Source organism: Nyctereutes procyonoides, unplaced genomic scaffold, assembly GCF_905146905.1.
Source record: "Nyctereutes procyonoides isolate TBG_1078 unplaced genomic scaffold, NYPRO_anot_genome, whole genome shotgun sequence".
Taxonomy (NCBI): Eukaryota; Metazoa; Chordata; class Mammalia; order Carnivora; family Canidae; genus Nyctereutes; species Nyctereutes procyonoides.
The window spans coordinates 26,984,882-27,009,935 of NW_026575051.1; the positions used below are offsets into that span (position 1 = coordinate 26,984,882).

At 38.2% G+C, this 25,054-nt stretch overlaps 1 long non-coding RNA gene across 1 annotated transcript in view; it reads right to left on the reverse strand.

The window, feature by feature from the left end:
- Window positions 1-4,060: 4,060 nt before the first annotated feature.
- LOC129512735 (uncharacterized) overlaps window positions 4,061-25,054 on the reverse strand; it is a 62,420-nt gene continuing 41,426 nt past the window's right edge. The window contains exon 3 of the long non-coding RNA XR_008665091.1: window positions 4,061-4,608. This is a non-coding gene — a long non-coding RNA (uncharacterized LOC129512735). The remainder of the gene's footprint in view (window positions 4,609-25,054) is intronic.

Here is a 25,054-nt window from a genome sequence, read left to right on the forward strand (position 1 = left end):
ATAAAACATGATCCCAAAGGAGGGATAAAATGGAAGCAAGTATTATCTAAATTTAATTATATAATTTTTACAATTGCAAAATTTGCACACATGTGCCCTAACAGGGTGTGATGTGCTTCTGTGATGTTTTCTGCTAGTTGACTTTTTCTGCCTAAGACAGTTGTCAAGAGTATGTGCAATAATTCTTTGCATTGGGGAAAATGGCAACGCTTGAGGGACACTTTTTTTTTAAACTACTGACTTTGAAGACACTGAATCCTATAAACTCTAAATACTCTTATCATCCTTAAACTTTCCAATCAGCTAACCAAACTGCATCAGGAAGGCTTATCCATATTAATAACATCCAGCTGCTTTTCTAATAAGATAAACTGATAATCATAAGTAACCTAAACAGAAAATAATTTCTTCTTAGGGAAGGGTTTAAAAGCTTGCTTTTGATCATATTTACCTTTTATCAAAAATGGTAAGATCTAAGAGGTCCTCTAGATATTTTACATCATTTAACTTAATTTTCATACCTACTTGATGAGTACTATCTTCTGTCTCAAGTAAGAAAAGGATGGATCAGGGCTGCTGGCTAATTGCCCAACATGCTACAAGAAGCAGGAAGCAGAGTTGAGTTCTGTCCACTTCCATTCCTGGGCTCCTCAAAACTCTGTTCCCTGCTTAATGAGCAAGAGGCCATTGCCAGCACCTCTTTACTCAATCATCCTTTTAGCTTTCACCATAGAGGGAAATTTGTCTCTTTTCAGCTTCTCTGAACAATAAGTTCCTTGCATCTTTTTTTTCTCAATAATGTCTGAAGAAATATGAGAATATATGTGACTTGAGGCATGAATTTCCCTTTTTCTCATTCAAAAAGACTCTTCTGCAATAAAGAAAGCGAATTAACTGGTAGATATTCAAAGTATTAAATCTTGACAAAACTTTGAACAGAATAAGTAATTCTTATTTTTATGTTTATGACAAAAAATCTTCAAGAAGTCACTTGAAGAGGGATCCCTGGGTGGCACAGCGGTTTGGCGCCTGCCTTTGGCCTAGGGCGCGATCCTGGAGACCCAGGATCGAATCCCACGTCGGGCTCCCGGTGCATGGAGCCTGCTTCTCCTTCTGCCTATGTCTCTGCCTCTTTCTCTTTCTCTCTCTCTCTGTGTGTGTGTGACTATCATAAATAAATAAAAATTAAAAAAAAAAGAAGTCACTTGAAGAAAAATTCTCTTTCAGTTTTGAACTGACAAAAGATAGCAAATAAATGTAACAGACACCAGAGAGGTTAAATTTTATATTTAATTTTTTGCTAAGAGTAATTAAAATAGTGTTGATATACTACTGAACAAAAATGCATATCTTTGAATCATTTTTCAAATACAGGTTTCCCCCAGTATTTGAAAGGGCTGGCTGGTGAAAACTTTTGTAAGCTGAAATGGCATAAAGTGAAGAAGCAATTGCCATTAATTTATACGGAAAATTTTTCAAGTGTTCCCAGACACAAAAAATAATCTCTTAGGCTTTTCTGATACTTTGGGACACCATCTTACTAGAGGATGCACACAATAAATCGAGATAAAGCACAGATGCTCACCAACACAGTTCAGAGATATGGCAGCTTGACGCTAAGATGCTGGGTGTGGCTCAAGGGAAAGAGCTTAGCAGGGCCATTCTCGCTGTTGGGGTGTCTTCTGCCTCTATAACTCCTCATTGCAAAACAAATGCTAAATGCAATTTTCACTTTGCATCTTTTTTTTTTTTTGCATCTTTTTTTGTAAAAGTGAAAATCCTCTTTAGATTTCTTTCAGTTAGCAAAAACCGGTATTAATATAGGTCTTGCATGAAAGTGAAGAGGTGTAAGACAAATGTTCAAAAAGCAGAGGGGACACCTGAATAACAAAGTCATGAAAATGGATTATAAAGTCAGTTCATAGAATAGTTTAACCTAAATGAATATTCTTGCTCTACAAAATTAATATTTCATGGAATATATTCAATAATTACATTTTGCTAAAGACATATGAGCTTTGGAGCGTCTGGCTGGCTCATCCACTGGAGCATGCCACCCTTGATCTCAGGATTGTGAGTTCGAGACCCATGTTAAGTACAGAGATACCCTAAAAATTAAAAAAAAAAATCTCTAAAAAAAAAGATCTAAGAGCTTTATTTGCCATCCTTATACAGGTTAAGATTCTGCTATGTCTAACTAGCCAGGAATTCTGGCTAGTTCTTTTTAATTCTAGTTCTTTTTAATTCAAAAACTAAGTCTATATTTTACTTTTAAAATATAAAAATAATCAAGAAGATGCCATCTGTTTCTTTTGTTGTTGGACTGACCACTGAGTTTTACTTAAGTGAAAAACCATGAGTGGCACCTGGATGGCTCAGGAGGTTGAGTGACCCTTTCTCTCGGTTTGGGATCACAGGATTGAGTGCCTCCTCAGGCTCTGTGCTTAATGGGGAGTCTGCTTGAGGACTCTCTCTCTCTCCCTCTGCCCCTCCACCCACTCATGCACTCATGCTCTCTCTTGCTTGCTCAAATAAATAACTCTTTTTTTTAGTAGAAAAAATATGATATGACACTTTATGGCATATACTGTTACATAAGAAAATACTCCAACATATGTGCAGAAGGTTCAATCAAAAGTAAAAATACGTGGTCTCACTGGTGATTAGAAACAGTCTTACCTTTTTCCCATATGTTCTCACTAGTGATCTGTGTAAGGTTGGGAGTGGATGGGAAATTGTAGGAAAGTTAAGGAGGGGCAGTTTCTAAATAAGAATGTATGATACCTACCTCCACAATCATTTCTTAGAGAGATTGCTGGCAGATGTTGAGATAAGGTATACAATCTTAGGATTTCTAGTCAAGGAAAGATACAGGGAAAGAACATTCTTCCATCCAGTTGTTAAGCCTAACCTTCAATCATAACCCAACCAGAGTTAGGAACTTTGTCACATGGCAGAAGGGTCCTTCTCCTCTCTGACATTAGCAACACCAGCAGAGTACCCCTGTCTAGAGGCTGGGAGCTCAGAGTTCTAGCCCTGGACTTTTCAAATCTGGGTACCATGAAGTCAGCCCTCAAGTTCCAGCAATTCTTATACTAGATCTTTTCCTGAAAATACACCAAAGCTGAATTCTAAAAGAGGTCCTAAAGCGATCAATAAATTCCTTCAGAACCCTCTCCAACCCTCCACTGAAAAATAAACTTGAGGACTTTTTCTTCTTTTTCAAACAAATCTAAGCCAAGTGTTATTATCAAATCTGAATGGGCAGAAGACATAAAAGAGGAGTTACAATGTTTTTTAACCCATTGTAAATAATCAAGAACTTCCTGAGCATGGTACAAGGATTTCCAATTGCAATAGACATGTTCATGATAAACTGACTTTAAACTGAATTCCTGCAGTGTCATGTGCAAGAGTGGATTTGCAGGACAGTTCATATATGTCATGTTGCCATTCCATCTCCACTCCAAATTAGTGTCTAAGAATTTAACATCATTTTCACTACTTTTTCCTCCTGCTACATTCTATCTCACCTTCTATCCCCTAACCAAGTATGTTCAAACCTCCTAAAATATCTATGGAGTAAATGTGGGCTTGTGTATAACTTCCCTAAAGCAGGACACGCCTATCTCTGCATTGAGTATAGAGGCTATTGAGTTCAAAGTGATCTCAATAAATGCATCGCCATCCAGCCCCTCCTTTCAACCAGCTGTTATATGAGCTTATGCTACACTTAATTTATTAGCCTAAGACAATTTAATTGCATAGTTTCCACAAAATAGAACATGTTGTTCATAGTAACTACATGCTAATTCCTTTGAAAACCTCAGTAATTATACAGTGACTTTGCAGCTCCCAACAATTGGGTGATTAACTGGTGTTACATGTTTGAAGCTATTAGCAAGCTCAGCACCGAGACAGACAGGGTTCTGACAGGGTTTGTACATAAAAGGACATTTTACTATCCTAACTTTGTTCCCCAGAACTTTGCTTCTTGTTTCATGCTAGTGGGTTTGCATAGAGCCCCGGAGGAGGTAGGAGGGGCTGTTACAGCAGCAGCAGCCTTGACATTTCAGACAACCACACAGAGGCAGCAAACCTTCTCCAGGCACAGAACAGTGTGTACTCACGGAAGACAATATCAATGGTTGCCCAGTAAATAGACATCTATAAAAAGTTCAGTAAACACACAGGTTTAATGACTTGAGTTTTACATCTAAATACAACTTTAAAATCACACTTCAGACCAACTACTTGTGAGAAATGACTGCACTTTTAAAGATATTTGAAGGTATGTGTGACCTTTAGGATTCTGTCTCATAAAGCCACAAAAGAAGTATCATTTTTGCCTGAAGTGCTGATTTGACTTTGAACATCACGTTTTACAGAATATTCTGCTTTGAGTTATGTTTATGAAGTGCTCTTAATTAACTTTTCTCCAGTGTCTCATGGGCTTTTCTTTCTTCTCCCCAAACTCCTTTTCAGCTTCTCCAGGTTTGATGAGAAACTTGGTATATTTTGTCATCATATTTTTTTTTTCTGTATATCTGCTTTGGTTGGTTCCTTCCACAGAAATTAGTCTTAGAAAAGTGAAGTCACAAAGACTCCCTGTGAATTTGAAATAAAAATTGTTTTCATTATAAAACTAAGGAGAAGTAAAGGAAACGCAAAAGTGTAGAAAGCAATGATTTTACAAAACATAGATTTCTTACCCAAGTTTAATAAAATGCAATCAGCAGTCTGATTCAGCTGCAAAGCCCTTTTTCCTCCACCTTTTTTCCACAACTCCTCAGGTTGGATGGGAGAAATATTCCTTAGATTTCAACCCTGATACTTTGGTGTGGACACGTCTATAAGAACCTCTCCTCTGGGGGTGCCTGGGTGGCTCAGTCATTGAGCATCTGCCTTTGACTCAGGTCGTAATCTCAGGGTCCTGGGATGGAGCCCCGCATCAGACTCCCCACAGGGAGCCTGCTTCTCCCTCTGCCTGTGTCTCTGCCTCTCTCTCTCTGTGTCTCTCATGAATAAATAAATAATTTTTTTTAAAAAGACCTTCTCCTCTGTTTTCAGTCTGATAACTTGGTTTCTGATATTTAATCCTAGTGTGGAAACATTCAGACCATCCCCTATGATGCTAAGTCATTCTGTACTTCAGACCTCAGGTCTCTCTTGCGGAAGGCAACTCCATCCTCTCTCGAGGGGGAGCCTTCACCCTTGCCTATACAACAACATGGACTCCTCAGCCATCTCTTTCTGCCCTGCCTCTTGTAAAGCAAAATCATGAGCCTGCTGGCCTCACATGCCTAAGCCCCACGAATGATCTTTCCTTCTGATTCAGGTATCAGTTCTTTGATGACTCATTTTCAAGTGGTCCCTGGGAATGGTTTCCGAAGTTCTATAAACTATGGATTTATAAAGCTAAAATTGTTTTTCAGAGACAGGTTGAATTTCCAAAAATGGAAAAGGGGAGTCATCATATTTCAGGCTCCTTTGGAGTAGGGAGAGTGAACGAATCTATCCCATGGTTCCTTGGATCCTCATATTTTTTCAGAAGCAGTAGCCTATAGCAATTTATCATTACAAATTCTATGTATTCACTAAGTCTCAATGTAAAATATGTAGAGTAAGTAGAATGTGTACGTGGAAGCAATAGAGGAGTAAATCAAAATTCTGATTTTAGTTATAGATCCATAGTTGAAGCTATTTGAGAATTGACATCCCACCAATTACTGAAAGGCTCATCATCTAATTTCTAAAGAGAAATAGTATTTGAGAATTTTTGAACTATCTGCTCTACTTTTTTTAAAAAATTTTTATTTATTTATGATAGTCACACAGAGAGAGAGAGAGGCAGAGACACAGGCAGAGGGAGAAGCAGGCTCCATGCACCGGGAGCCCGACGCAGGACTCGATCCCGGGTCTCCAGGATCGCACCCTGGGCCAAAGGCAGGCGCCAAACCGCTGCGCCACCCAGGGATCCCTCTGCTCTACTTTTAAAGAGAAGGTTGTTATAGGCAAAAACTTTTACCTTGTGCTGGAAGAACATTAGCTACTTGGGCAACCCGGGTGGCTCAGCGGTTTGGCACTGCCTTCAGCCCAGGACATGATCCTGGAGACCCAGGATCGAGGCCAGTGTCGGGCTCCCTACATGGAGCCTGCTTCTCCCCCTGCCTGTGTCTCTGCCTCTCTCTCTCTCTCTCTCTCTCTCTCTCTCTCTGTGTGTGTGTGTGTGTGTCTCATGAATAAATAAAATCTTTAAAATAAAAAAAAGAACATTAGCTACTCATTTCAATATCAACAATTCCTACATTCATAAGTTTGCCTTATTTTAGTAAATATTAAAATATACATTTTAAGCTTTTGAGGGTGAAGATAGAGAGTTTTCATGGTTGATAACCTATATAATAACAAAGTTAATTCATTATCTACTATTTACAAAGCACCATACTAGACACCTTGTGAAATATATTGACTTTCACTTATAACAAGTCTATAAAAACCAATTATGAATATAGCTTGTTTTTATTGTGCACGTACAAATGCCAGGCTTTGCATTAAGAATTTACATGGATTATATTATTCAATTTTCATGTTAACCCAAAAAGTATTATTTTATCCCCATTTTATGAAGACGAAATGAGGTGGTTCAAAGAAGCTGGGCAACTTGCCCAACATCTCACAGTTAGCAGCAGAGGAGAGATTCTTCTGCCCCTGGAGCCTATGTACTAACAACTCTGGTATATATCCACTCCCTCTTGTCAAAGGTATTCAGTCTACTGAGAGAATTAGTATAGGGACCAAAGGGAAAATATAATAAATACTACATACACCTGAAAACATGAGTGCAAATTATTAAAACAGTAAAGGAATGCCTGCATGCTTGCAAAGTGGGAAACTCAGGTAATGTCATGTGACTGTTCTTGTATTAATCTCATGGCTATTTAACCCATATTGTTGTTTGGGATTTTCCATGTATATGAATCCTTTCTTCAGCTGGATTCTGACCTTACCAATGAAGAACTGTGTTTTCTATTGGCTAGTGTTTTTCTATTGGACCTAGTACAAAGACATACACACAGTAAGTGCCTTACAAGCATTTGTGGAATTAAGGAAGGAGTGAAGGAATTATGGGCAAGTAAGACAATTTTGCATGTGGCTGTGTGGAGTGGTAGTAGCTGAAGTGAGATGGCAAAGGCCTGGATAAGACGAGAGAAAAAGAATGGATGGAGTCAATGAGTGGGTTATAAAATAAACAACATTTATGTAGAACTTACTGTTTGAAGTGCTTTAGAGGTAATAAGCCATTTATGCTTTATAACAACAATCCTGTGAGGTAGGTACTGTCCTTATTCCCACTTTATAGATGAAACACAAAGAGGTAAATATTTTAACATCACCCGGGAGAGAACTCTTTGCCGCAAGAACTCATGGAGTTTTGTTCTGTCCTTGCCCAAACGGGATCTGAGAGCACTTTGAGCATCAACATGGCTACCAGAACAATGATTCAAAGGTTATGACAAAGATTCTTGAGTGGAATGTCAGAAAGTTCTAGCATTACCTAACACTGAGAGAAAGTTGAGATGGGAAAAGCAAAAAAGGAAAAATGAGCAGTTGTGCTATTTTTTTCCACATTCGGCTTAAGTAGGCTTCAGAACACTCCCTGGAAGGCATCTGGGGAAAGGAGCCTGACCTGGAGGAAGGGGGAGGAAGTTTAATAATAATAAAAAGAACTACAGCAACAGGCCTTTATATAGCCCTCTATACTTTTGTGGGAATATTGTTAAGTCCAGGTAATTAACATACATTCTGAATTCAGTAACTGAATATAGTAAGTCTCTACCCATATACGAAGTTATATGACAAATTATTTCATTGTTCTTCACAGTTTTTTAGAAGTTGTTATGTTCCCTGGTTTGGAGAGGAAAAAACTGAGACTCAGAGTTTTAGGGACTTGCCAGCGGTTTCTCCCCTGAATAGGTGTCCAAGCAGGACAAAGCTTGATCTGGCTCATCATGTAGACTTCAGTTTAAAGGAAACCCAGTCAGAGCAGCCTTCCCTACCTGGCAACACAAACTGAAGCCACCCCAACTCCATCACTCTTTATCTCATCTTGTATTGTCTTTGGCAACAGAGTGCTTATCCCTCCTATGGCATATCTCTACATTGTACTTATTTTCTATTTGCTCCCCCTGGAATATAAGCTCTAAGAAAGCGGGGTCTGGGGTCAGTCTCATTCTCTAATCTTCACCTTATAGCAGTAGATATTCACTCAAGGTTTGTTGCAGAAATGAACGAAACCTAAATCTCCAAAGCCTGTAGTCTCATCACGGACAGAGGACATGTTGGTTGAAAAAGTGCAGGACAGCGGAGCAATGCATTCCTGTGGTTCCTCCCCCTCCCACTGTTCTGGCTAGGAGATAACTGCTCATTTACAAGAGTTAATGTGGGCAGGGAATGAAAGAAAACAGGAATTAATTGGGGGTCTTTATGGGAAACTCTTCCCAACAGTGAAAAGTGGTTTTGGATTGAGTAATGCGAGGAAGATTGTAGGGTAACGGAGATGTAGAAAGCAAATGGGAGAGCATCAGTATACCAAAAGGTCATTTGGTACTTATCTGAGTCCACACTGAGTTTACATTAATAAATTAAATTAACTATTATCAGCTCCTACCTAAAACAAGTGCTTTATCAAAAAAATCCCCATTAAATATAACATCCTTAGAGTTTCTTTTCTACATCTTATATTCTTTTAGGAATTTTTTAGTCTGTAAAAATCAAGTGAATCTATTTTGTGTACATATTGGTTCTGGAATTTTCCCTGCCACATCCAAAGATAAATCAGTTCTGGTTTGCTTGCTTAATGATCTGTCCATGCCCTGTATATATCCACAATGTGCAGAATTTTCCTTTATACATTTGAATCATAATTTTCACATGCATAATTTTCCTTCCATTGGAAAAGAACATTGGTAATTTCCATAAAAGCCAAAAAGAATGCAAGAAAAAAATAGAACATGGTCAGTGGGTTCTGTACCAGCTCTCCCAGTTCTACCACTGAGCAGCTGTGCTATGTCAGACAAGAAATGCTGTACTGGAGTCTATGAAATGCAGAGTAGAATAATCCCTAATTTATAGAGTCGTGAGAATCAAATAAACCATGTCTGGCAAATAATAATAGCTCAAAATTTAGCTATCTTATCATATAACATTAGATCCCTAAAAAGCTATCCAGCTGCTGTGAATGCAGTTTTAAGAGCCTTTCAATCTCTCCTACTTCTTTGCAGTGTAGTCTTTGGATTGTATAGAAGCAGCCCTCTCTTTTCACGGCATTTGAACAAAAGAGAGTTCTCTCCTGATTCAGGTGCATCAAAGATCTTCATAACTGTCGCTAAAATTTCCAGTTCAGAATTTCCTCCAGATATTGGGTTTCTCTCTGTACACTGCCTATGAGACATGTAGTCACATCTTTTATGTTGTTTAAAGCCTTCCACTACTAGGACACCTTTAGGCTCTATGCACCTGACCAATTCAACCTCCTCTTCATGGACGCCAGGAGGTAGACAGAGTAGAATGGAGGGTCGTATTTGGATTTAGCAGAAAGAAGGGATTTGGTTATGTTCATATATCTAATTTATATAAAGTCCAGGGACTAGAAACCAGATGTCAGAGACTCATGCAACCAGATGTCCAAGTTTTTGGTCTTCTGAGTAGATATTTACAAATCTAGGTAGTGATAATTTAAGCTTCCATATAATTCTATACTTTAGCAAGGATACATCCCTTCTTCAAATCCTTGGGCATCCATCTCTGTGGAAGGTATATTCCTCAAATCCTCGCGGCTCTGCTGGTTGTGCCTCATTGCTTTAGACAATCATTCTGCTCCACATCATGCAGGTCACTTTAATAAGCCAGTATTGCCTACCTAAATTCTCCTGTTATATGTTAACAGAGGCTCCTTCCTAAGCTCAAGAAGCACAGCTAAAATTAAGTGATAGCATTTAACGAAACTTACTGAAGACTTGAAGATATAAAGGGAAATTATAATGAAAAAAGAAGAACATAATTCAATTAAGTAACCATTGATCCGAAGGAGGCAGTGGTTAAGAGCATGTGGTTGAGAGCATGACTCAAGAAATAACCTAGATGAGGGATCCCTGGGTGGCGCAGCGGTTTAGTGCCTGCCTTTGGTCCAGGGCGTGATCCTGGAGACCCGGGATCGAATCCCACATCAGGCTCCCGGTGCATGGAGCCTGCTTCTCCCTCTGCCTCCCTCTCTCTCTCTCTCTCTCTCTCTCTCTCTCTCTGACTATCATAAATAAATAAATTTTAAAAAGAAAAAAAAGAAATAACCTAGATGAAAGAGTGAGCTGTGACAGCTTATTTAAAATCTAGGTATTTCAGAGGATAACTACCACACAAAAATATCTTGAAAACTAACTGAGTCACCTTAAATATTACTTAGACTTCTTCCTGATGTGTAGTAGGCACTCAGAAACTGTTTACTATTATTATTGTTGTTGTTGCTGTTATCATTATCACTACTGTTTGTGCCTGTTTCGCACTCAGCCTGTCAACATACTCTAGGGATTAATTTACCTCCTGTGATATTACTGTCATTTCTCTTCCCCTAAATCCAGATCTCCGATTTTGTCTGAAATACAGAGATTGAAGAAAAATCATTTTTGCCCTTTAATTAACCAATCTGTCCTCTGCCCAAAAGAAAGACAAACTTTATTATTATGTAGACTAGTTAAGGTCTGTATTAATTGTGTCCCCCAATAATGGAATGGGGTTTTTTAAAGATTTATTTATTTGAGAGATAAAAAACATACAAGAACAGCGGGAAGGGGCAGAAAGAGAGGAAGAGAGGAACTCAAGCAGACTCCCTGCTGAGTGTGGAGCCTGACTTGGGGCTTGATCTCATGACCTGAGATAGTGACCTGAGCCAAAACCAAGAGGCTGATACTTAAATGACTCTGTCACCCAGGTGCCCCTGGAATAGGAATGTCATTTTGCTCTGCAAACCATGGTTCTATTACACTGCTTTTTCCTCAAAGGGGCATCATCCTTGGGGCAATGGGAGCAAAAAAGAGACAGTAAATTTTAAAAACACATAATTACTAATTGAGAGGAATGCTATAGGCAGTTTTCTGTGATCAAAAATAGTCAGGAGACCTACTTCAGATTATGTGGTTACAAAGGGTTTTTTGAAGAGACGCATTTAAAGAGAAACTTAAAAAGTGAGAAGGAACCAGATTCTGTGTCTTGGTAATTAGCACACATGCCTTTAGGTAGGGAATGCTGACGCCCCTGGAACCTCCTTCCTCCTACCCATGACATGAATAAGAGTTGGTTTTAACCAATCGCGGTAATGCTATGCTCCTTCACCAGTGATTGCTTTTAGGGTTGGGTGTGAGACTATATTCTGGCAGATGAGTGTGGTAGAAGGCTTCGTGAAGAGCTTTGCTTATTTTTAAAAGGAGAAAACTAGAGAGGAGAGTTCACTGTCACCACCTCCTTACTCTTCTTGCTTCCAATGTAGATGTGATATATGGAGTTTTGGCAACTATTTTAAGATTATGAAGCAACAAGAAAATATGCAATGTGTGGCTGAGTAAAAAAAATACAAATGAGATTTATCTTTGATGACTTTATTAAGTTGTTATACAGCCTTGAAGTCTGCTGCCAGACTTTATCTAATGTGAGAAAAATAAAGTGCTATTTTTTTAAGTAATTGGTAGATTTTTCTATTACTTGCAGCTGAAAACATTCCTGATATAGTAAAGTAGTAGCATGATCAAATTTCAAAGATCATTTTTTTTAAGATTTAATTATTTATTCATGAGAGACAGAGAGAGAGAGAGAGAGAGAGAGGCAGAGACACAGGCAGAGGGAGAAACAGGCTCCATGCAGGGAACCTGACGTGGAACTCAATCCCAGGACTCCAGGATCACACCTTGGGCTGAAGGCAGAGCTAAACCGCTGAGCCACCCAGGGATTCCCCAAAGAAGATCATTCTTAAGGAAGTTCCTGCTGCTTAAGGAATCTGTAAGGGCAGCCCCAGTGGCCCAGCGGTTTAGCACCGCCTTTGGCCCAGGGCATGATCCTGAAGACCCAGAACCATTGAGCTCCCTGCATGGAGCCTGTTTCTCCTTCTGCCTGTGTCTCTGCCTCTCTCTCTCTCTCTCTCTCTCTCTCTCTGTGTGTGTGTGTGTGTGTGCCTCTCATGAATAAATAAATAAAATCTTTAAAAAAAAAAGAAGATGTCAGTGCTATATGAAAGCTTAGACTACTAAGTAAACATTACTGTAGGGGCACTTGGGTGGCACAGTCAGTTAAAGTGTCTGTCTTTTGCTTTTGGCTCAGGGTCGTGAGCTTGAGCCCTGCCTCCTGCTCCACACTCAACTTGGAGTCTGCTTAAGACTCCCTCTCCCTCTGCCCATCCCCTCCTCACCATGCTCTCATGCTCTTTCTCACATAAATAAAAATAAATAAATAAACATTACTGTAAATTTTCTGTGCTGAGTACAGTTTGTCACAAATTCTTAATCACACAGACTTATCAGATAAAGGGAGACTTATCACCTTAAGCCTTGACAGCAAAGACTTCAGAACCTTTTCTCCTTAAATAGATAGTATCTGTTGCAGAAGTGTTAGCTTCTGTAAGAAAAAGCAGAGAGTTAAGTCTTGGTGGAACTGTGACATCAGACTCCATTCAGTCTTTTCTTTATGCTAACCAGTTATCTATTTAGGGAAATAATTCTCAAAGTCCTTCTGTAATAAAAAAAAAAGTTATGATATTTGATATTCTATGGCTCATTCTGTTCTATTTTACATAATTTCTGTGAGAATGAAATTCAGACATAGGATAAAAATAAGCTTTCATTTCCATTGCCAAAAAAAAGCACATGGAAAACAAAGAAAGGTAATAAAATATATTAAGTCTGTTGATAAAGAGGATTATACCTGGTGACCCTTAATAATAATGATACAGATGGAATGTGACAAGCAATCAGGCCTTCACTTTTTTTTAATATGATACATCAAGACGTTCTTCCCACACAAATCATCAGTGTTACTGAACCTTCAAAGGGAAAAATAAATAAATCCCGAATGTTGGATCATATTAAATTCCATCTGACTAAACTCACTATTCAATTCTCACTTCTAGGAGGATTTGAGTCAAATCAATCCATTGCCCTGAAATTTTATACCTCTATACCTAAAAATATAGACCTAGCCAGAAAATGTCTGTAGGATTTAAATAATGAGGAATAGTGTGGTAATCAGAAATAACTCCAGCTAGAATAAGACCTATGCTCTCATCTGTCAATGGCAATCAAGGAATCAATGTGAGACATTTTTAAAAACCTATTGTCATCTCTTTCATATTTTTACCATAATTATCAAAAATATATTTCCTAGCTTTTGTTCAACATTTTTTCTAGTCTTTTTCTCTATAAAATTTTTGTAATTATCATTAGTAAATATTTTCTAAAGTCTTTTAAATTTTAAATTTTTAAAAAATTGTTGTTTAAATAATTAAGTATAGTATTACTTCTGGCTACAGTCCCATACCACTTATCTTATAGCAATACATTCAACTTTTCTTTAACCTACCTAATTGCTAAGGTACACTTTCTGAATGAGCCAAAGTTCTACAGATGTAGATAACAGAAACAAATAGGCTCCAGTTATTTTATACAAAGAAAACTTATTAAAAGATACCAGGCCTCATTATCAGGCAAGAAGGCTAAAGAACCAGACTGGAAAATGTACAGAGCCAAGGTATCCCTAGGCCCAGGTTCTGGGGATGACAGTATGTCATGGTGGCAAACATCTAAGGACCTTACTCCTGGGTTAGATGAATTCCTACCATTTTCTCTGTCTTTAATCTTCTACCCAAGATTTAAATTCCGGGGGATGATTGTTTGATCTAATTTCAATCATATACTCAAACTTTGGTTAAGAAAGTATAGGTGGGCATCCTGGAGTACAATCCCATCAGGCTGAACTAATAATAATAGTATAGTAATAATATTAATAATAATAATACAATTATAATTTCTCTAGAAGAAATGTGGAAGTAAGAAGGGGAAACGAATGCTGGGCAGTCATAAATTTAAGATGCCTGATACACCATCCTTAACCATTTTCTGTAAATTGCCTTACCTATTTTCAACTCATGGTTAAATTAAAATAATTCTTTGAGCCATTCTGAAAACCCAGGAAGCTCCTTATCATTTGCTTAATGACCTCAGTCATTGCAGTACAAGAGAAGCTAAGTAGATTTTATTCAAGGTGGAGTTATGAGTCGTGGAAAGCTCTAGGGTTCATGATATAGTCAGTTCACTAACGGAGTTTAGTCCCCATTGCTGAGTGGTGACACAATCAGCTGATTTGATGAGGAAGTGGCTTGTCACACCATATTGAGCATGAAAGGTGTAAGGAGGGCACATGATGAGATGAGCACTGGATGCTATACCATATGTTGGCATATTGAATTTAAATAAAATATTTTTTAAAGTATGAATGATGTCACCCAAAATAATATGATCGGCTGTGCTTCATTTCTCTTTCACATCACCATATGTGACTGGTCGGTCAACACCACAGACATGACCTTCCTTCTCCTTTGCTGTGCCATGTTATACAGAACACCCACCTCATCCCACATTTTGACTCTCAGTTGCTTCCTTACTCCTGCTGGAAACTTTCTGCACTTTATTAATATCTATCCCCATCCAAACATTATGAAATGAGGCAAAGGAACTATGTTACTATGTTTTTTCTTTTTCTTTTTTTTTTTTTTTAAGTAGGCTCCACACCCAACGTGGGGCTTGAACTCACAACTCTGCAATCAAGAGTCACATGCTCTACCGACTGAGCCAGCTAGGTGTCCCACTTCTCTACCTTCCATCCTTTATTTTTAGTGGAATACAGGGTATCTCAGATGTCCTTAGAAGGGAGATACGCCAAGTGCTAAACTAAGGAGAACAGTTGCCAGTCGTTTAACAGTTTCAGACTCCTCAAGGAGCAGAGTGGGAGAAATACTTTAAAAGGTAATTACATTCTTTGCTTAGGTTTCGGCAGAGTTGACAGTATGGAGAAATAGTCAAATTCAACCTGTGGAGTAGTTTCAAGAAAAAAAATAAAAATCTTGATTACATATCGATTTTTCTTAGGATAAGGAGAATGAGATAGCTTCTTGTTTTGTTGAGATAATTTTCTTATCCATTCTGTTCACAAACAGATTTCTATCTCTGATTGCTAGGCCAATTATTTCATAAATGGTTAAGTTAGAGAGATTTTCAGAGACTTATACTTGAGTATACTTGAAAGTTATCAGAAATAATTTGGACAAACTTCTCTTCATTTTCTTTCTCAGATAATGGAAATAGTCTTAAGAATACTTTGAGCCATCACTAGATATATATCACTGCTTGGGCAGAGCCTGTATAATTTGGTCTGGGAGTCTGAATTGCCCACAAATATTTCACTGAACTTTTCAAGAGTCTAGTTGCCCTCATGGCTGAGGCAAAAGTTCATGTCATACTACCTTTATTAGTATTTCCACAATCCCAGGGAAATGGGAGTGACAGAACAGAAGAGTGAGGAAAGAAAAATAAAAGCTCCAATATGAGGATGACTTACCAGGAGAATCTTCCAGTTTTGCTTCTTCCAAGACCCTGACAAAGCAGTCAAGCCATTCCCACCTGTCCCAGAGCCTCAGTATATCTACATCTCAGTACATTTTTCTCTCTCCATACTAAGTCAATGGCCATTTGTACTACTCATAACACCGCCTACAGAGAGAATTTCCTTTCAAGACTATCCTTCCATCGCTGGGTAGGACTGTAATGTGGTGGCAATCCGTTTTCTGCTAGCACTAATGCATGGTGAATATTCACATGTAAATTGGGCCTAAATTGTCTTTTCTTCTCTCACTTGGTCATAGGGGATCACCTATTCTCTCTCCTCCACCCCATGAGATCCCAAGTATGTTGAGAGAGGTCCATTGGTGCAGCAGTGGCAGGTGACGTCGGAGTTCAAATTACATGTACATGTAATTTATTCATGCCTTCTGGACATATTCAGGCTGGATCCCAATGTTTCATTTCTATCATAAGTCTGCTGATATATCTACCCAAACTTAGCACTAACATTGTATCTGATAATATCATGATGGACAGTTCTGGTTGTGTAGTCACCTGATGTTCCATTATCAGGCACACAGTTTCTACCAGAATCTAATAAAATATCCAAAACCTATTTAATACCATTTGAAACCATTGTTGTCATCCCCAATTCCTGGACCTCCTAAGTTGTATTGGCCCTGTCCATTTCAAAGCCTGGTTCTCCAGCCTTTCTGTCAATGAGTACCTGAACGCTTCTGACAAATCTGACAATTTCCTTTTATTTCAGTTAAGCAGTCTGCTTTTGTTTCTTGCAACCAAAAAACCCTAGTGCATAAAAATTGTGTACAGGTCAGATTAGATAATTATATAGTTGATTCCTTCATTCTGAATTATGTATTTTTGCATTAGCATAATTATCTTGATGACATTATTTCTTGATCTGCCAGAGCAAAATGTAAGAAACTGAGTTTCTCATTGTGCCAAAGACCCGAAGCCACTTGAGTCTCTCACCTATACAGTAGAGCAAAGTAAAATACCACAATACTATTTACATCTCATTTGATCCTAGACTTCCTTCTGCAGTTATTTCACATTCAATTCATACAACATTCAATGTTATGAATTTAACCTAGGAGTGAAACTACATATACACTCCAGAAACTCTGTTGATATCATAGAAAAGAATCAATTACAGGGATTTTTCATGCTTTAGTAAGAATTACATTTTTTGTACCTACTTAAGACTACTTTGGACATTAAAACTGAAAACATAACAATACCATTCTTAGGCTCCTTCTTTCTCAAAAACAACTTCCTGGCAACTTGTCATAGAGATAGCCAGGTTGCTAGAGAACAGAAGTGGGAGGAACACTTTTCACCACATTCCTGTAAGCCTTCAAACTTTTGCATTACATGAACAGATATCAAATCAAAAAATAAAATAAAATAAATAAATCAACTGTGCAAAAATGAAGTAAATAATCCAATAAGCTGTATGTGCATGTATTGATGTATTTTTATATGATGGAATAAATATTCACTAAAAATTACGTTTTTAGGCAACTCTAAATGATAACATTTAGGGATGTACATTGGGTGGTAAAAATAAAAATAAAAGTAAGGATATTATTACCGTGAAAGTCATTAAGGCAATGAATTTCAGCAGGAGGTGGTTCATGTTAGAAGAGTGTTTCTGGGGTGGCTGAGACAAGTGGTGGCTATCATAGTGCTTACCTTACAACAATTCATTTATACAGTTTTCTGTATCTGTGTTATATTTAAAATACAAAAAAAATAAAGAAAACTATTGGGTTTTTTTAAGGATTTTTTTAGTGGCATGGGAAAGTGCTCACAATATAAAATTCAGCAGGAAAAAGGCAGACATCAATTCTGTATACAGTGTGATTCCAGTTATGCATATGTACATTGGATATTTGTAGAAATAGGCATCAAAATAAATATGCCGAGTGTTATTTGTTTTCTAATTATTTTATATAGTTGCCATATTTCCTTAAATGTCCAATATAATAATTTCTAAGATGATTTACAAAAGATGAGTGATAAACCTAATTTGTGGGGCAAGTACTTGTATTAACCCTGAACTCTCTTCAGTTCCTGTCAATGTAGGCATTTAATATGTTATAATCATAAAATCTTAGAGCTAGAAAAAAAATCATGAAACCATCTTCTCACACACCTCTATTTCACAGATGTAGAAACCAAAGAGCAGATAGGCTAACTGACTTGGCCAACGTCCAGGATTAGTTAGTCTTGGACCTCGGACAGGGCACAGTTCAGTGAAAGGTTCTCATGTCCCTCTTACTCTGATGTATGCCATGCATGGAAGATGAACACAAAGCCTTGCTCTTTAAGGAAAGTTTTACTGACTTTTCAAAACATGAGTATTGTGAGCATAATTGAGCAATATCACCAATAAAATGTAAATCTGTAATGCAGTAACAGTTCAAGACAGCAAATGTTAAAAAGTATCTTTGGAGCAATTTTATTTTTGAATTTTTTAAAGAAAGAAAGGACAACAGGCCTCTCGACTTCTAGAAGACCTGCTTGAATTCACTTATCTGACTTAGTAATGGTAGCTTGTGACTGCAATATAAAGTCCATCATTACTGCTTATATTGCAGTAAAAATGATGCAACATACAGGGCAACTGCTTTCAGTCACTCTTGTTTTGACAGACTGTTTCTGAGTTCCACCTCCTTCGTACTTTAGCCCCACTTCTCTGCCATGTAGACCCAAGCAGTTTGCACAAACACCACATGACCTCAACTATACCTCCCAGAAAGAAAAAGATAAAAAATAAGAGACAAATTACTCCTAAGTCCTAGTTGCCGCCAAACCTGTTTCTAACACTTGCCTATTTCTCATTTTTTAAATTAGTTTTCTAAACACTACAAGTTTTAGCTCTTAATATGCACTGTTCAAACTTTCCTCTCCACATTTTACTTTCTAAAAGATAATCTCTAACCTCCAACCCTTCACTGAGTACATACTATGTGCAGACACCATCCACAGGGCAGGGTTAGGAAGGCAGAAATAAATAAGTCTCTTCCCTCCAGAAGCTCATTATCTAGTGAGGCAGCCAGACAAATAAGCTGATGATGGCAATAAGCTGGGGGTGGTACTATATGGAAACCGGTGAATGCTCTGCCCATGGCACTTTTTACCCCAGGAATAACCATCAACTAATACTTAGCACAAGTGTCTGTTTCTACATTTCTATCCCTCTTTATACCATCTTAGATCCACAAGAGGAAACCAAGTGAAGCCCAACAGATTCCAATCCCCTGGTCATGTCAAGCTTATATAAGTGAATAATTTTTCTATCTGAATGTGCAAAACAAACACTACTATTTAAAAAGACACTATGTAAATTCCTCACATATAATTTCAAAGACTAGAGTATAAAAAGACTCATGTTTTATCTCTACCTTTCCATAAAGTGACCAGAGAGCTAATTCCATGAAAAAGGGGACTATGGAAGGTACTGTAATAGACTAATCATTATCCATGTGTCCTTATAAACAGAATCTCGATTTTATTAGAGGCAATGATGTGTACAGCCCATAGTACTTTGTGAGATAATTACCATTCCAGACTCCTTTGCTGTTGAGCGTAACAGGGTAGCACGGTTCTGCCAATGAGATTTCATGGAAATCTGCTAAGAGGCTTCTGAGAGTTTTTCAGTGCTTGTAAAAACAATAAGAAAAGAGCTTCCTTTACTACTTCTTTCTGATTTGAAATCAGATGAGATGTTTGGAGCTATGGCAATCATGGAGCAATGAGGTGACAAGAATAAAGACCCAAGCCAGTATGCTAAAGACACAGAGAAGAAAGAGCCTGTATCCTTGGTAACATTTTAGGCGGGACTGGACTATGAACTGTCTGTCCTCAATTTCTGTTATGTAAATATTACATATCTCTATGGTTTAAGCCACTTTGAACTATCATGCTACTTGCTGCTAGAGGCAATCCTAATACAGATAAATGTCTAACTTGTTTATCTCTCTAATTTTAATACTGAGAACAGTGGCTGACATGTAGTAAGTGGTTGAGGAATACTTGTTGAAAGAATAAAGAATGAATGGATCTTAGATCAGACACTAAGCATCATACCTATAGTTGTGGGTGGTAAAGATTTTGTACTTATTTTATATGGAATTTTTATTTTGAGTATAATTTCTCTGAAAATACAATGTGCAATGCAAATTTTGTTTGCCTTATATTGCTTTTTCCTTGCTAATAAAACCCCAGATTTTTTTTATCTTTCAACACATTATCCAAAGGAGGACAGACCCTTCCTCGGCCCCAGGAAAATCAGTCTTGTTTGAGTGACTTATGCCTGGGCACGAGAGATAATTGGGGCCAGTGAGGCTAATTCTGCTGCGGATTTTGAAGAAAGATAAGGTGGTCCACAGAAGGAAATAATCCTCTTCTCAGTGTTTCATGTGATGTCAGGATCTGCAGCAGCCACCTTGCCAAAATGAAGGATGGAGCTTGAGGACTAAGCCACCACATCAAGAATGGGAGCATGGAGAAATGAAAAGAGGTTTGGTTCTTAATGACATGGTTGAACCCAAGCTATCTCCAGACTCCTTGCCATATGATAAAGGTATTGCTGTTAAAAAAAAAAAAAACACACTGGAAAATGAAGATTTTGCCTTTATACAAATGGAGCTTTTAAAATTTAATAAGGAATATGCATTAATGTATTACTTATTTAAATATAAGTTAATAATAAAGGATTAGTGGAAAATCTATTAAATACTAATAATCTGTGCTCTTTTGTCCACATCATCTGGAAACTGGTCCTCTACCTGCTTAAAGTTTGCAAAGAACCAGACCAGAGATATCCAGCAAACAAGTAAAAACCTCTGCTGAGGTCGGACTCTTGATCTCTTCTATGAATTCTCTCGCATTTCTTATCATATCACCTTATTATCTTTCTTCATTTTTTTTAATTTTTATTATTGAGGTATAGTTAACATACAATGGTATACTAGTTTTAGGAGCGCAACATAGAGATCTGACAATTCTGTACATTACTCAGTGCTCACCACAAGTGTAGTCACTACCTGTCACCATACATTATTACAGTAGTATTGACTAAGTTCCCTATGCTGTACTTTTCATCTCTGTGACTGACTTATTTATTCATTCATTCATTCATTCATTCATTCATTCATTTATATTTAAAGATTTTCTTTTTTTAAGTAAACTCCACAGCTAATGTCAGGCTCAAACTCACAACCTCAATATCAAAAGTCTCATGCTCTACCAACTAAGCGGCCAGGCACTTATTTATCTTATTTTATAACTTATTTATTCCATTTATTTATTTTATAACTGGAAGTTTGTACCTCTTAATCCCCTTCCCCTATTTCACCCCTTCCTCCACACCCTTCCTCTCTGGCAATCACCAGTTTGTTCCCTGTATTTATGGGTCTGTTTTCTACTATTTTTATTTTGTTTTTTAAATTCCACATATAAATAAAATCGTATGGTATTTGGTCTTTCTCTGTCTGCCTTATTTCACTTAGCATCCTATACTCTAGGTCCATCCTTGTTGCAAATGGCAAGACCTCATTCTTTTTTATGACTAATATTCCATTGCATATGTGTATTTACCATGTTATAGTGACTATTTTACTTTTTCCTTTCCAGTATGGATGCCGTTCATTTCTCTTTCTTTTCTGATTGTGCAGCTAGGACTTCCAGTACCATGGTGAATAAAAGCAGTGGGAGTGGACAGCATTGTTTTTCCTGATCTTAAAGGGAAAGCTTTCCGTTTTTTACCATCCAGTATCACGTTAGCTGTGGGTTTGTTATATATGACTTTTATTATGTTGAGGTACATTCCCTCTAAACCCACTTTGTTGATCGTTTTTATCATGAATGAATCTTGAATTTTGTCAAAAGCTTTGCAGATTTTAAGCCATCCTTGCATTCCTGGAATAAATCCCAGTTGATCATGGTCAATGATCCCTTGAACATACTGATTCGGCTTGCTTACCTGTTGTTGAGGGTTTCTGCATCTGTGCTCATGAGTTATTGACCTGTAGTTTTCTTTTTTTGTAGTGTTGTCTGGTTTGGGTATCAGGGTAATGCTGATCTCATAGAATAAACTTGGAAGCTTGATCCCACGTGCCCAAAACCAAGAGTTGAGCGTTGAACTGACTGCACTATCCAGATGTTCCACATTTAAAGTAATTACTGATAGATATGTCCTTATTGACATATTGTTCACTGTTTTCTGATTGTTTTTATAGTTCTTCTCTGTTCCTTTTTCTCTTCTCTTGTCTCTTTCCTTGATTAAGGACTTTCTTTAGTGTTATTCTTGGGTATCTTTCTCTTTATCTTTTTTGTATATCTATTACAGGTTTTTGGTTTGTGGTTACCATAAAGGCTTGTATATAACATCCCTAATATATAGCAGTCTTTATGAAGTTGATGGTCACTTAAGTTGAAACACATTCTAAAAGTACTATATTTTTATTCCTCCTCCTTATCTTTTAAAGGATTTATTTATTTATTTTAGAGAGCAGGGGGGTGGGCAAAGAGAAAGGGAGACAGAGTCTAAAGCCAATTCTGTACTGAACACAGAGCCCAGTGCAGGGCTCGATCTCATGACCCTGAGATCACAACCTGAGCCAAAACCAACAGTCAGATATTTAACTGACTGCACTACCCAGGTGCCCTTGCCCCGCCTCCACATTTTAAGTATACGATGTCGTATTTTACATCTTTTTATTTTGTGAGTCTCTTAACTAATTCTTAGATAGACTTGATTTTACTACTTTTGTCTTTTAATCTTCATACCAGCTTTATAAGTGATTGGTCTAGTACCTTTATTGTGCGTTTGCTTTCACTTGTGAAATTTTTTCCTTTCATATTTTTTTCCTTGTAGATAACTACAAAAAGATAAGATCTTTTCCATCTTTTCTTTTCCACTTGTAGAAATTCCTTTAACATTCCTTGTAAGGTTGGTTTAGTGGTGATAAATTCCTTTAACGTTTGTCTGGAAAATTATCTCTCAACTTCAATTCTGAATAATCACTTTCTGGAAATAGTGTTCTTGGCTATAGGTTTGTCTTGTTAGGGCATTGACTACATCATGCCACTCTCTTCTGACCTGCGAAGTTTGTGCTAAAAAAATCAACTGATAGCCTCTTGTATTTAACACTTGATTTTCTCTTGCTGCTCTTCAGATTCTGTCTTTATCTTGAATCTTTTACCTTTTTTTTTAAACTTTTACATTTTAATTATTATGTGTCTTGGTCTGGATCTCTATGGGTTTGTTTTTTGTTTTTGTTTGTTTGTTTGTTTGTTTGAAGCTCTCTGCACTACCTGAATCTGGATTCTATTTGATTCCCCCAGATTAGGAAAGTTTTTAGCTATTATTTCTTCAAATAAGTTCTACTCCTTTCTCTCTCTCTTTTCCTTCTGGAACCCCTATACTGAGAATGTTAGTACACTTGATTTTGTCCCAGAGATCCTTTAATGTATCCTTATTTTTTTAATTCTTTTTTCTTTTTGCTGTTCAGCTTGGTTGCTTTCCAATACCCTATCTTTCAAAGCAACTGATCTGTTCTGCATCCTCTAATCTTCTTTTGATTTCCTCTAGTGTGTTTTTCATTTCAGTTATTGTATTCTTCAGCCTGATTGGTTCTATCTTATTGTTGAACTTTTCACTGAGTTCATCTACCTTCTCTCAAGTTCAATGACCATTGCTTTGAACTCTTTCTCAGGTAGAGTGCTTATCTTTGTTTTGCTTAGTTCCCTTTCTAGAGTTTGGTCTTTTTCTTTCATTTGGGGCATATTCCTCTCTTCATTTTTTTAAGATTTTATTTATTAATAAGAGACACACAGAGAGAGAGAGACAGAGACAGAGACACAGGTAGAGGGAGAAGCAGGCTCCATGCAGGGAGCCCGACGTGGGACTCGATCCTGGGTCTCCATGATCACACCCTGGGCTAAAGGTGGTGCTAAACCACTGAGCCACCCGAGCTGCCCTGTCTCCTCATTTTGATTAACCATGTTTCTATGAATTAAATAGTAAAGCACTTCTTCCAGTCAGTCTCAAAGGAATGGTCTTCTGTAGGAACATCTCTGGGTAGATTGCATGTGTCTGGTGGCTTTGGCTGGCGGGCTTGAGCTATAGCAGGCATAGACTGGGGAGTCACAGGGCACTCTACACAGAGATGCCAGACAACTGAAGCTGAAGTAGGTGCAGGCTGAGGAGGACAGGAGGCTAGGGGAGGATGTTCTCAGGGTGTTCCATGCAAAGGACTCCCTGGCAGGATGGCTAGAGCTGAAATGGGTGCAGACTGGGTAGTCCGGGGGTAGTCCTTCCAAGGAGGAAGCAGCCTTGCAGGACAGCTGGAGCTGAGATGGGCATGGGCCAGAAGGTCTCAGAATTCTCCACATGAGGGACTGGCAGGATAGCTGGACCTGAAGTGGGTTGGTGCTAGGCAGTCTCAGGGGACTCTATGCAGAGGGTGCCCTGATGAGTCATTTGGAGCTGAAACAGCTATAGGCCAGTTTTGTCTCAGGGAGCTTGGCACCTGTGTTGTCTCAGCCAGACAGCTGGAACTGCAGGGCTACTGTCCAGGTGTGTTCTGGTGTGTGCTGTGCTAAGGCCACCTTAGTGGTATGGCTGGAGCTTGGACAGGTGTGTGGGTGGGGGCTACCCTGGGGGTCACGCGGGGGCTGGTATGGGGCTAGGGGCCCAGACTTACTAAAGTGGCAGGCTGGCTAGGGTACCCAGACCCTGCTGCTGTCTATGCTATCAAGATGAATGGTGAGCAAAAACAATGGTGCTCACCAGTCCTTCTGACGCTCAAGAGCACCCCATATGACACCCCCCCTCATCATTTGGTAGACACTGAGGGGCTAGTGAGATCTTTAAATTCTAAGTGCCATTTTAAACCATGGTTGTTTTGGTTTTTGGGTTTTGGTTTTGGTTTTTGGTTTTTTTTTCTGTGCCCCAAGGAGGATAAATCTGCTCTTGGTCCCTCAGTACTCTCCATCTCCATTATAGGTCACAGCATCTGGGGTGGGATTCCCATGCATTCCATGTCTCTGTCTCTTGCCATTCTCTATGTGGTCCAACCATCCATTGTTGTACAGAAGCTGTTCACTCAGCTCTCACTTCTTCAGGAAGAATTGCTCTATTCACAGGTATTGATCTGGTATGCCCATGAAGGAGGGGAGTGCAGGGTTTTCCTACATTACCATCTTGAACCCAAATTTTGTTTCTTCACATTGAAATGCCTTTTCTGCAAATAATCACAGCAGTGAAAATGTCTCTTTACTTGTAGGCACGCCATTGAATCATTAGCTTGTGATTAGTCACTCAGCCTCCATAGTGTTGTTGTAACTGGTTAAGTAAAGGACTT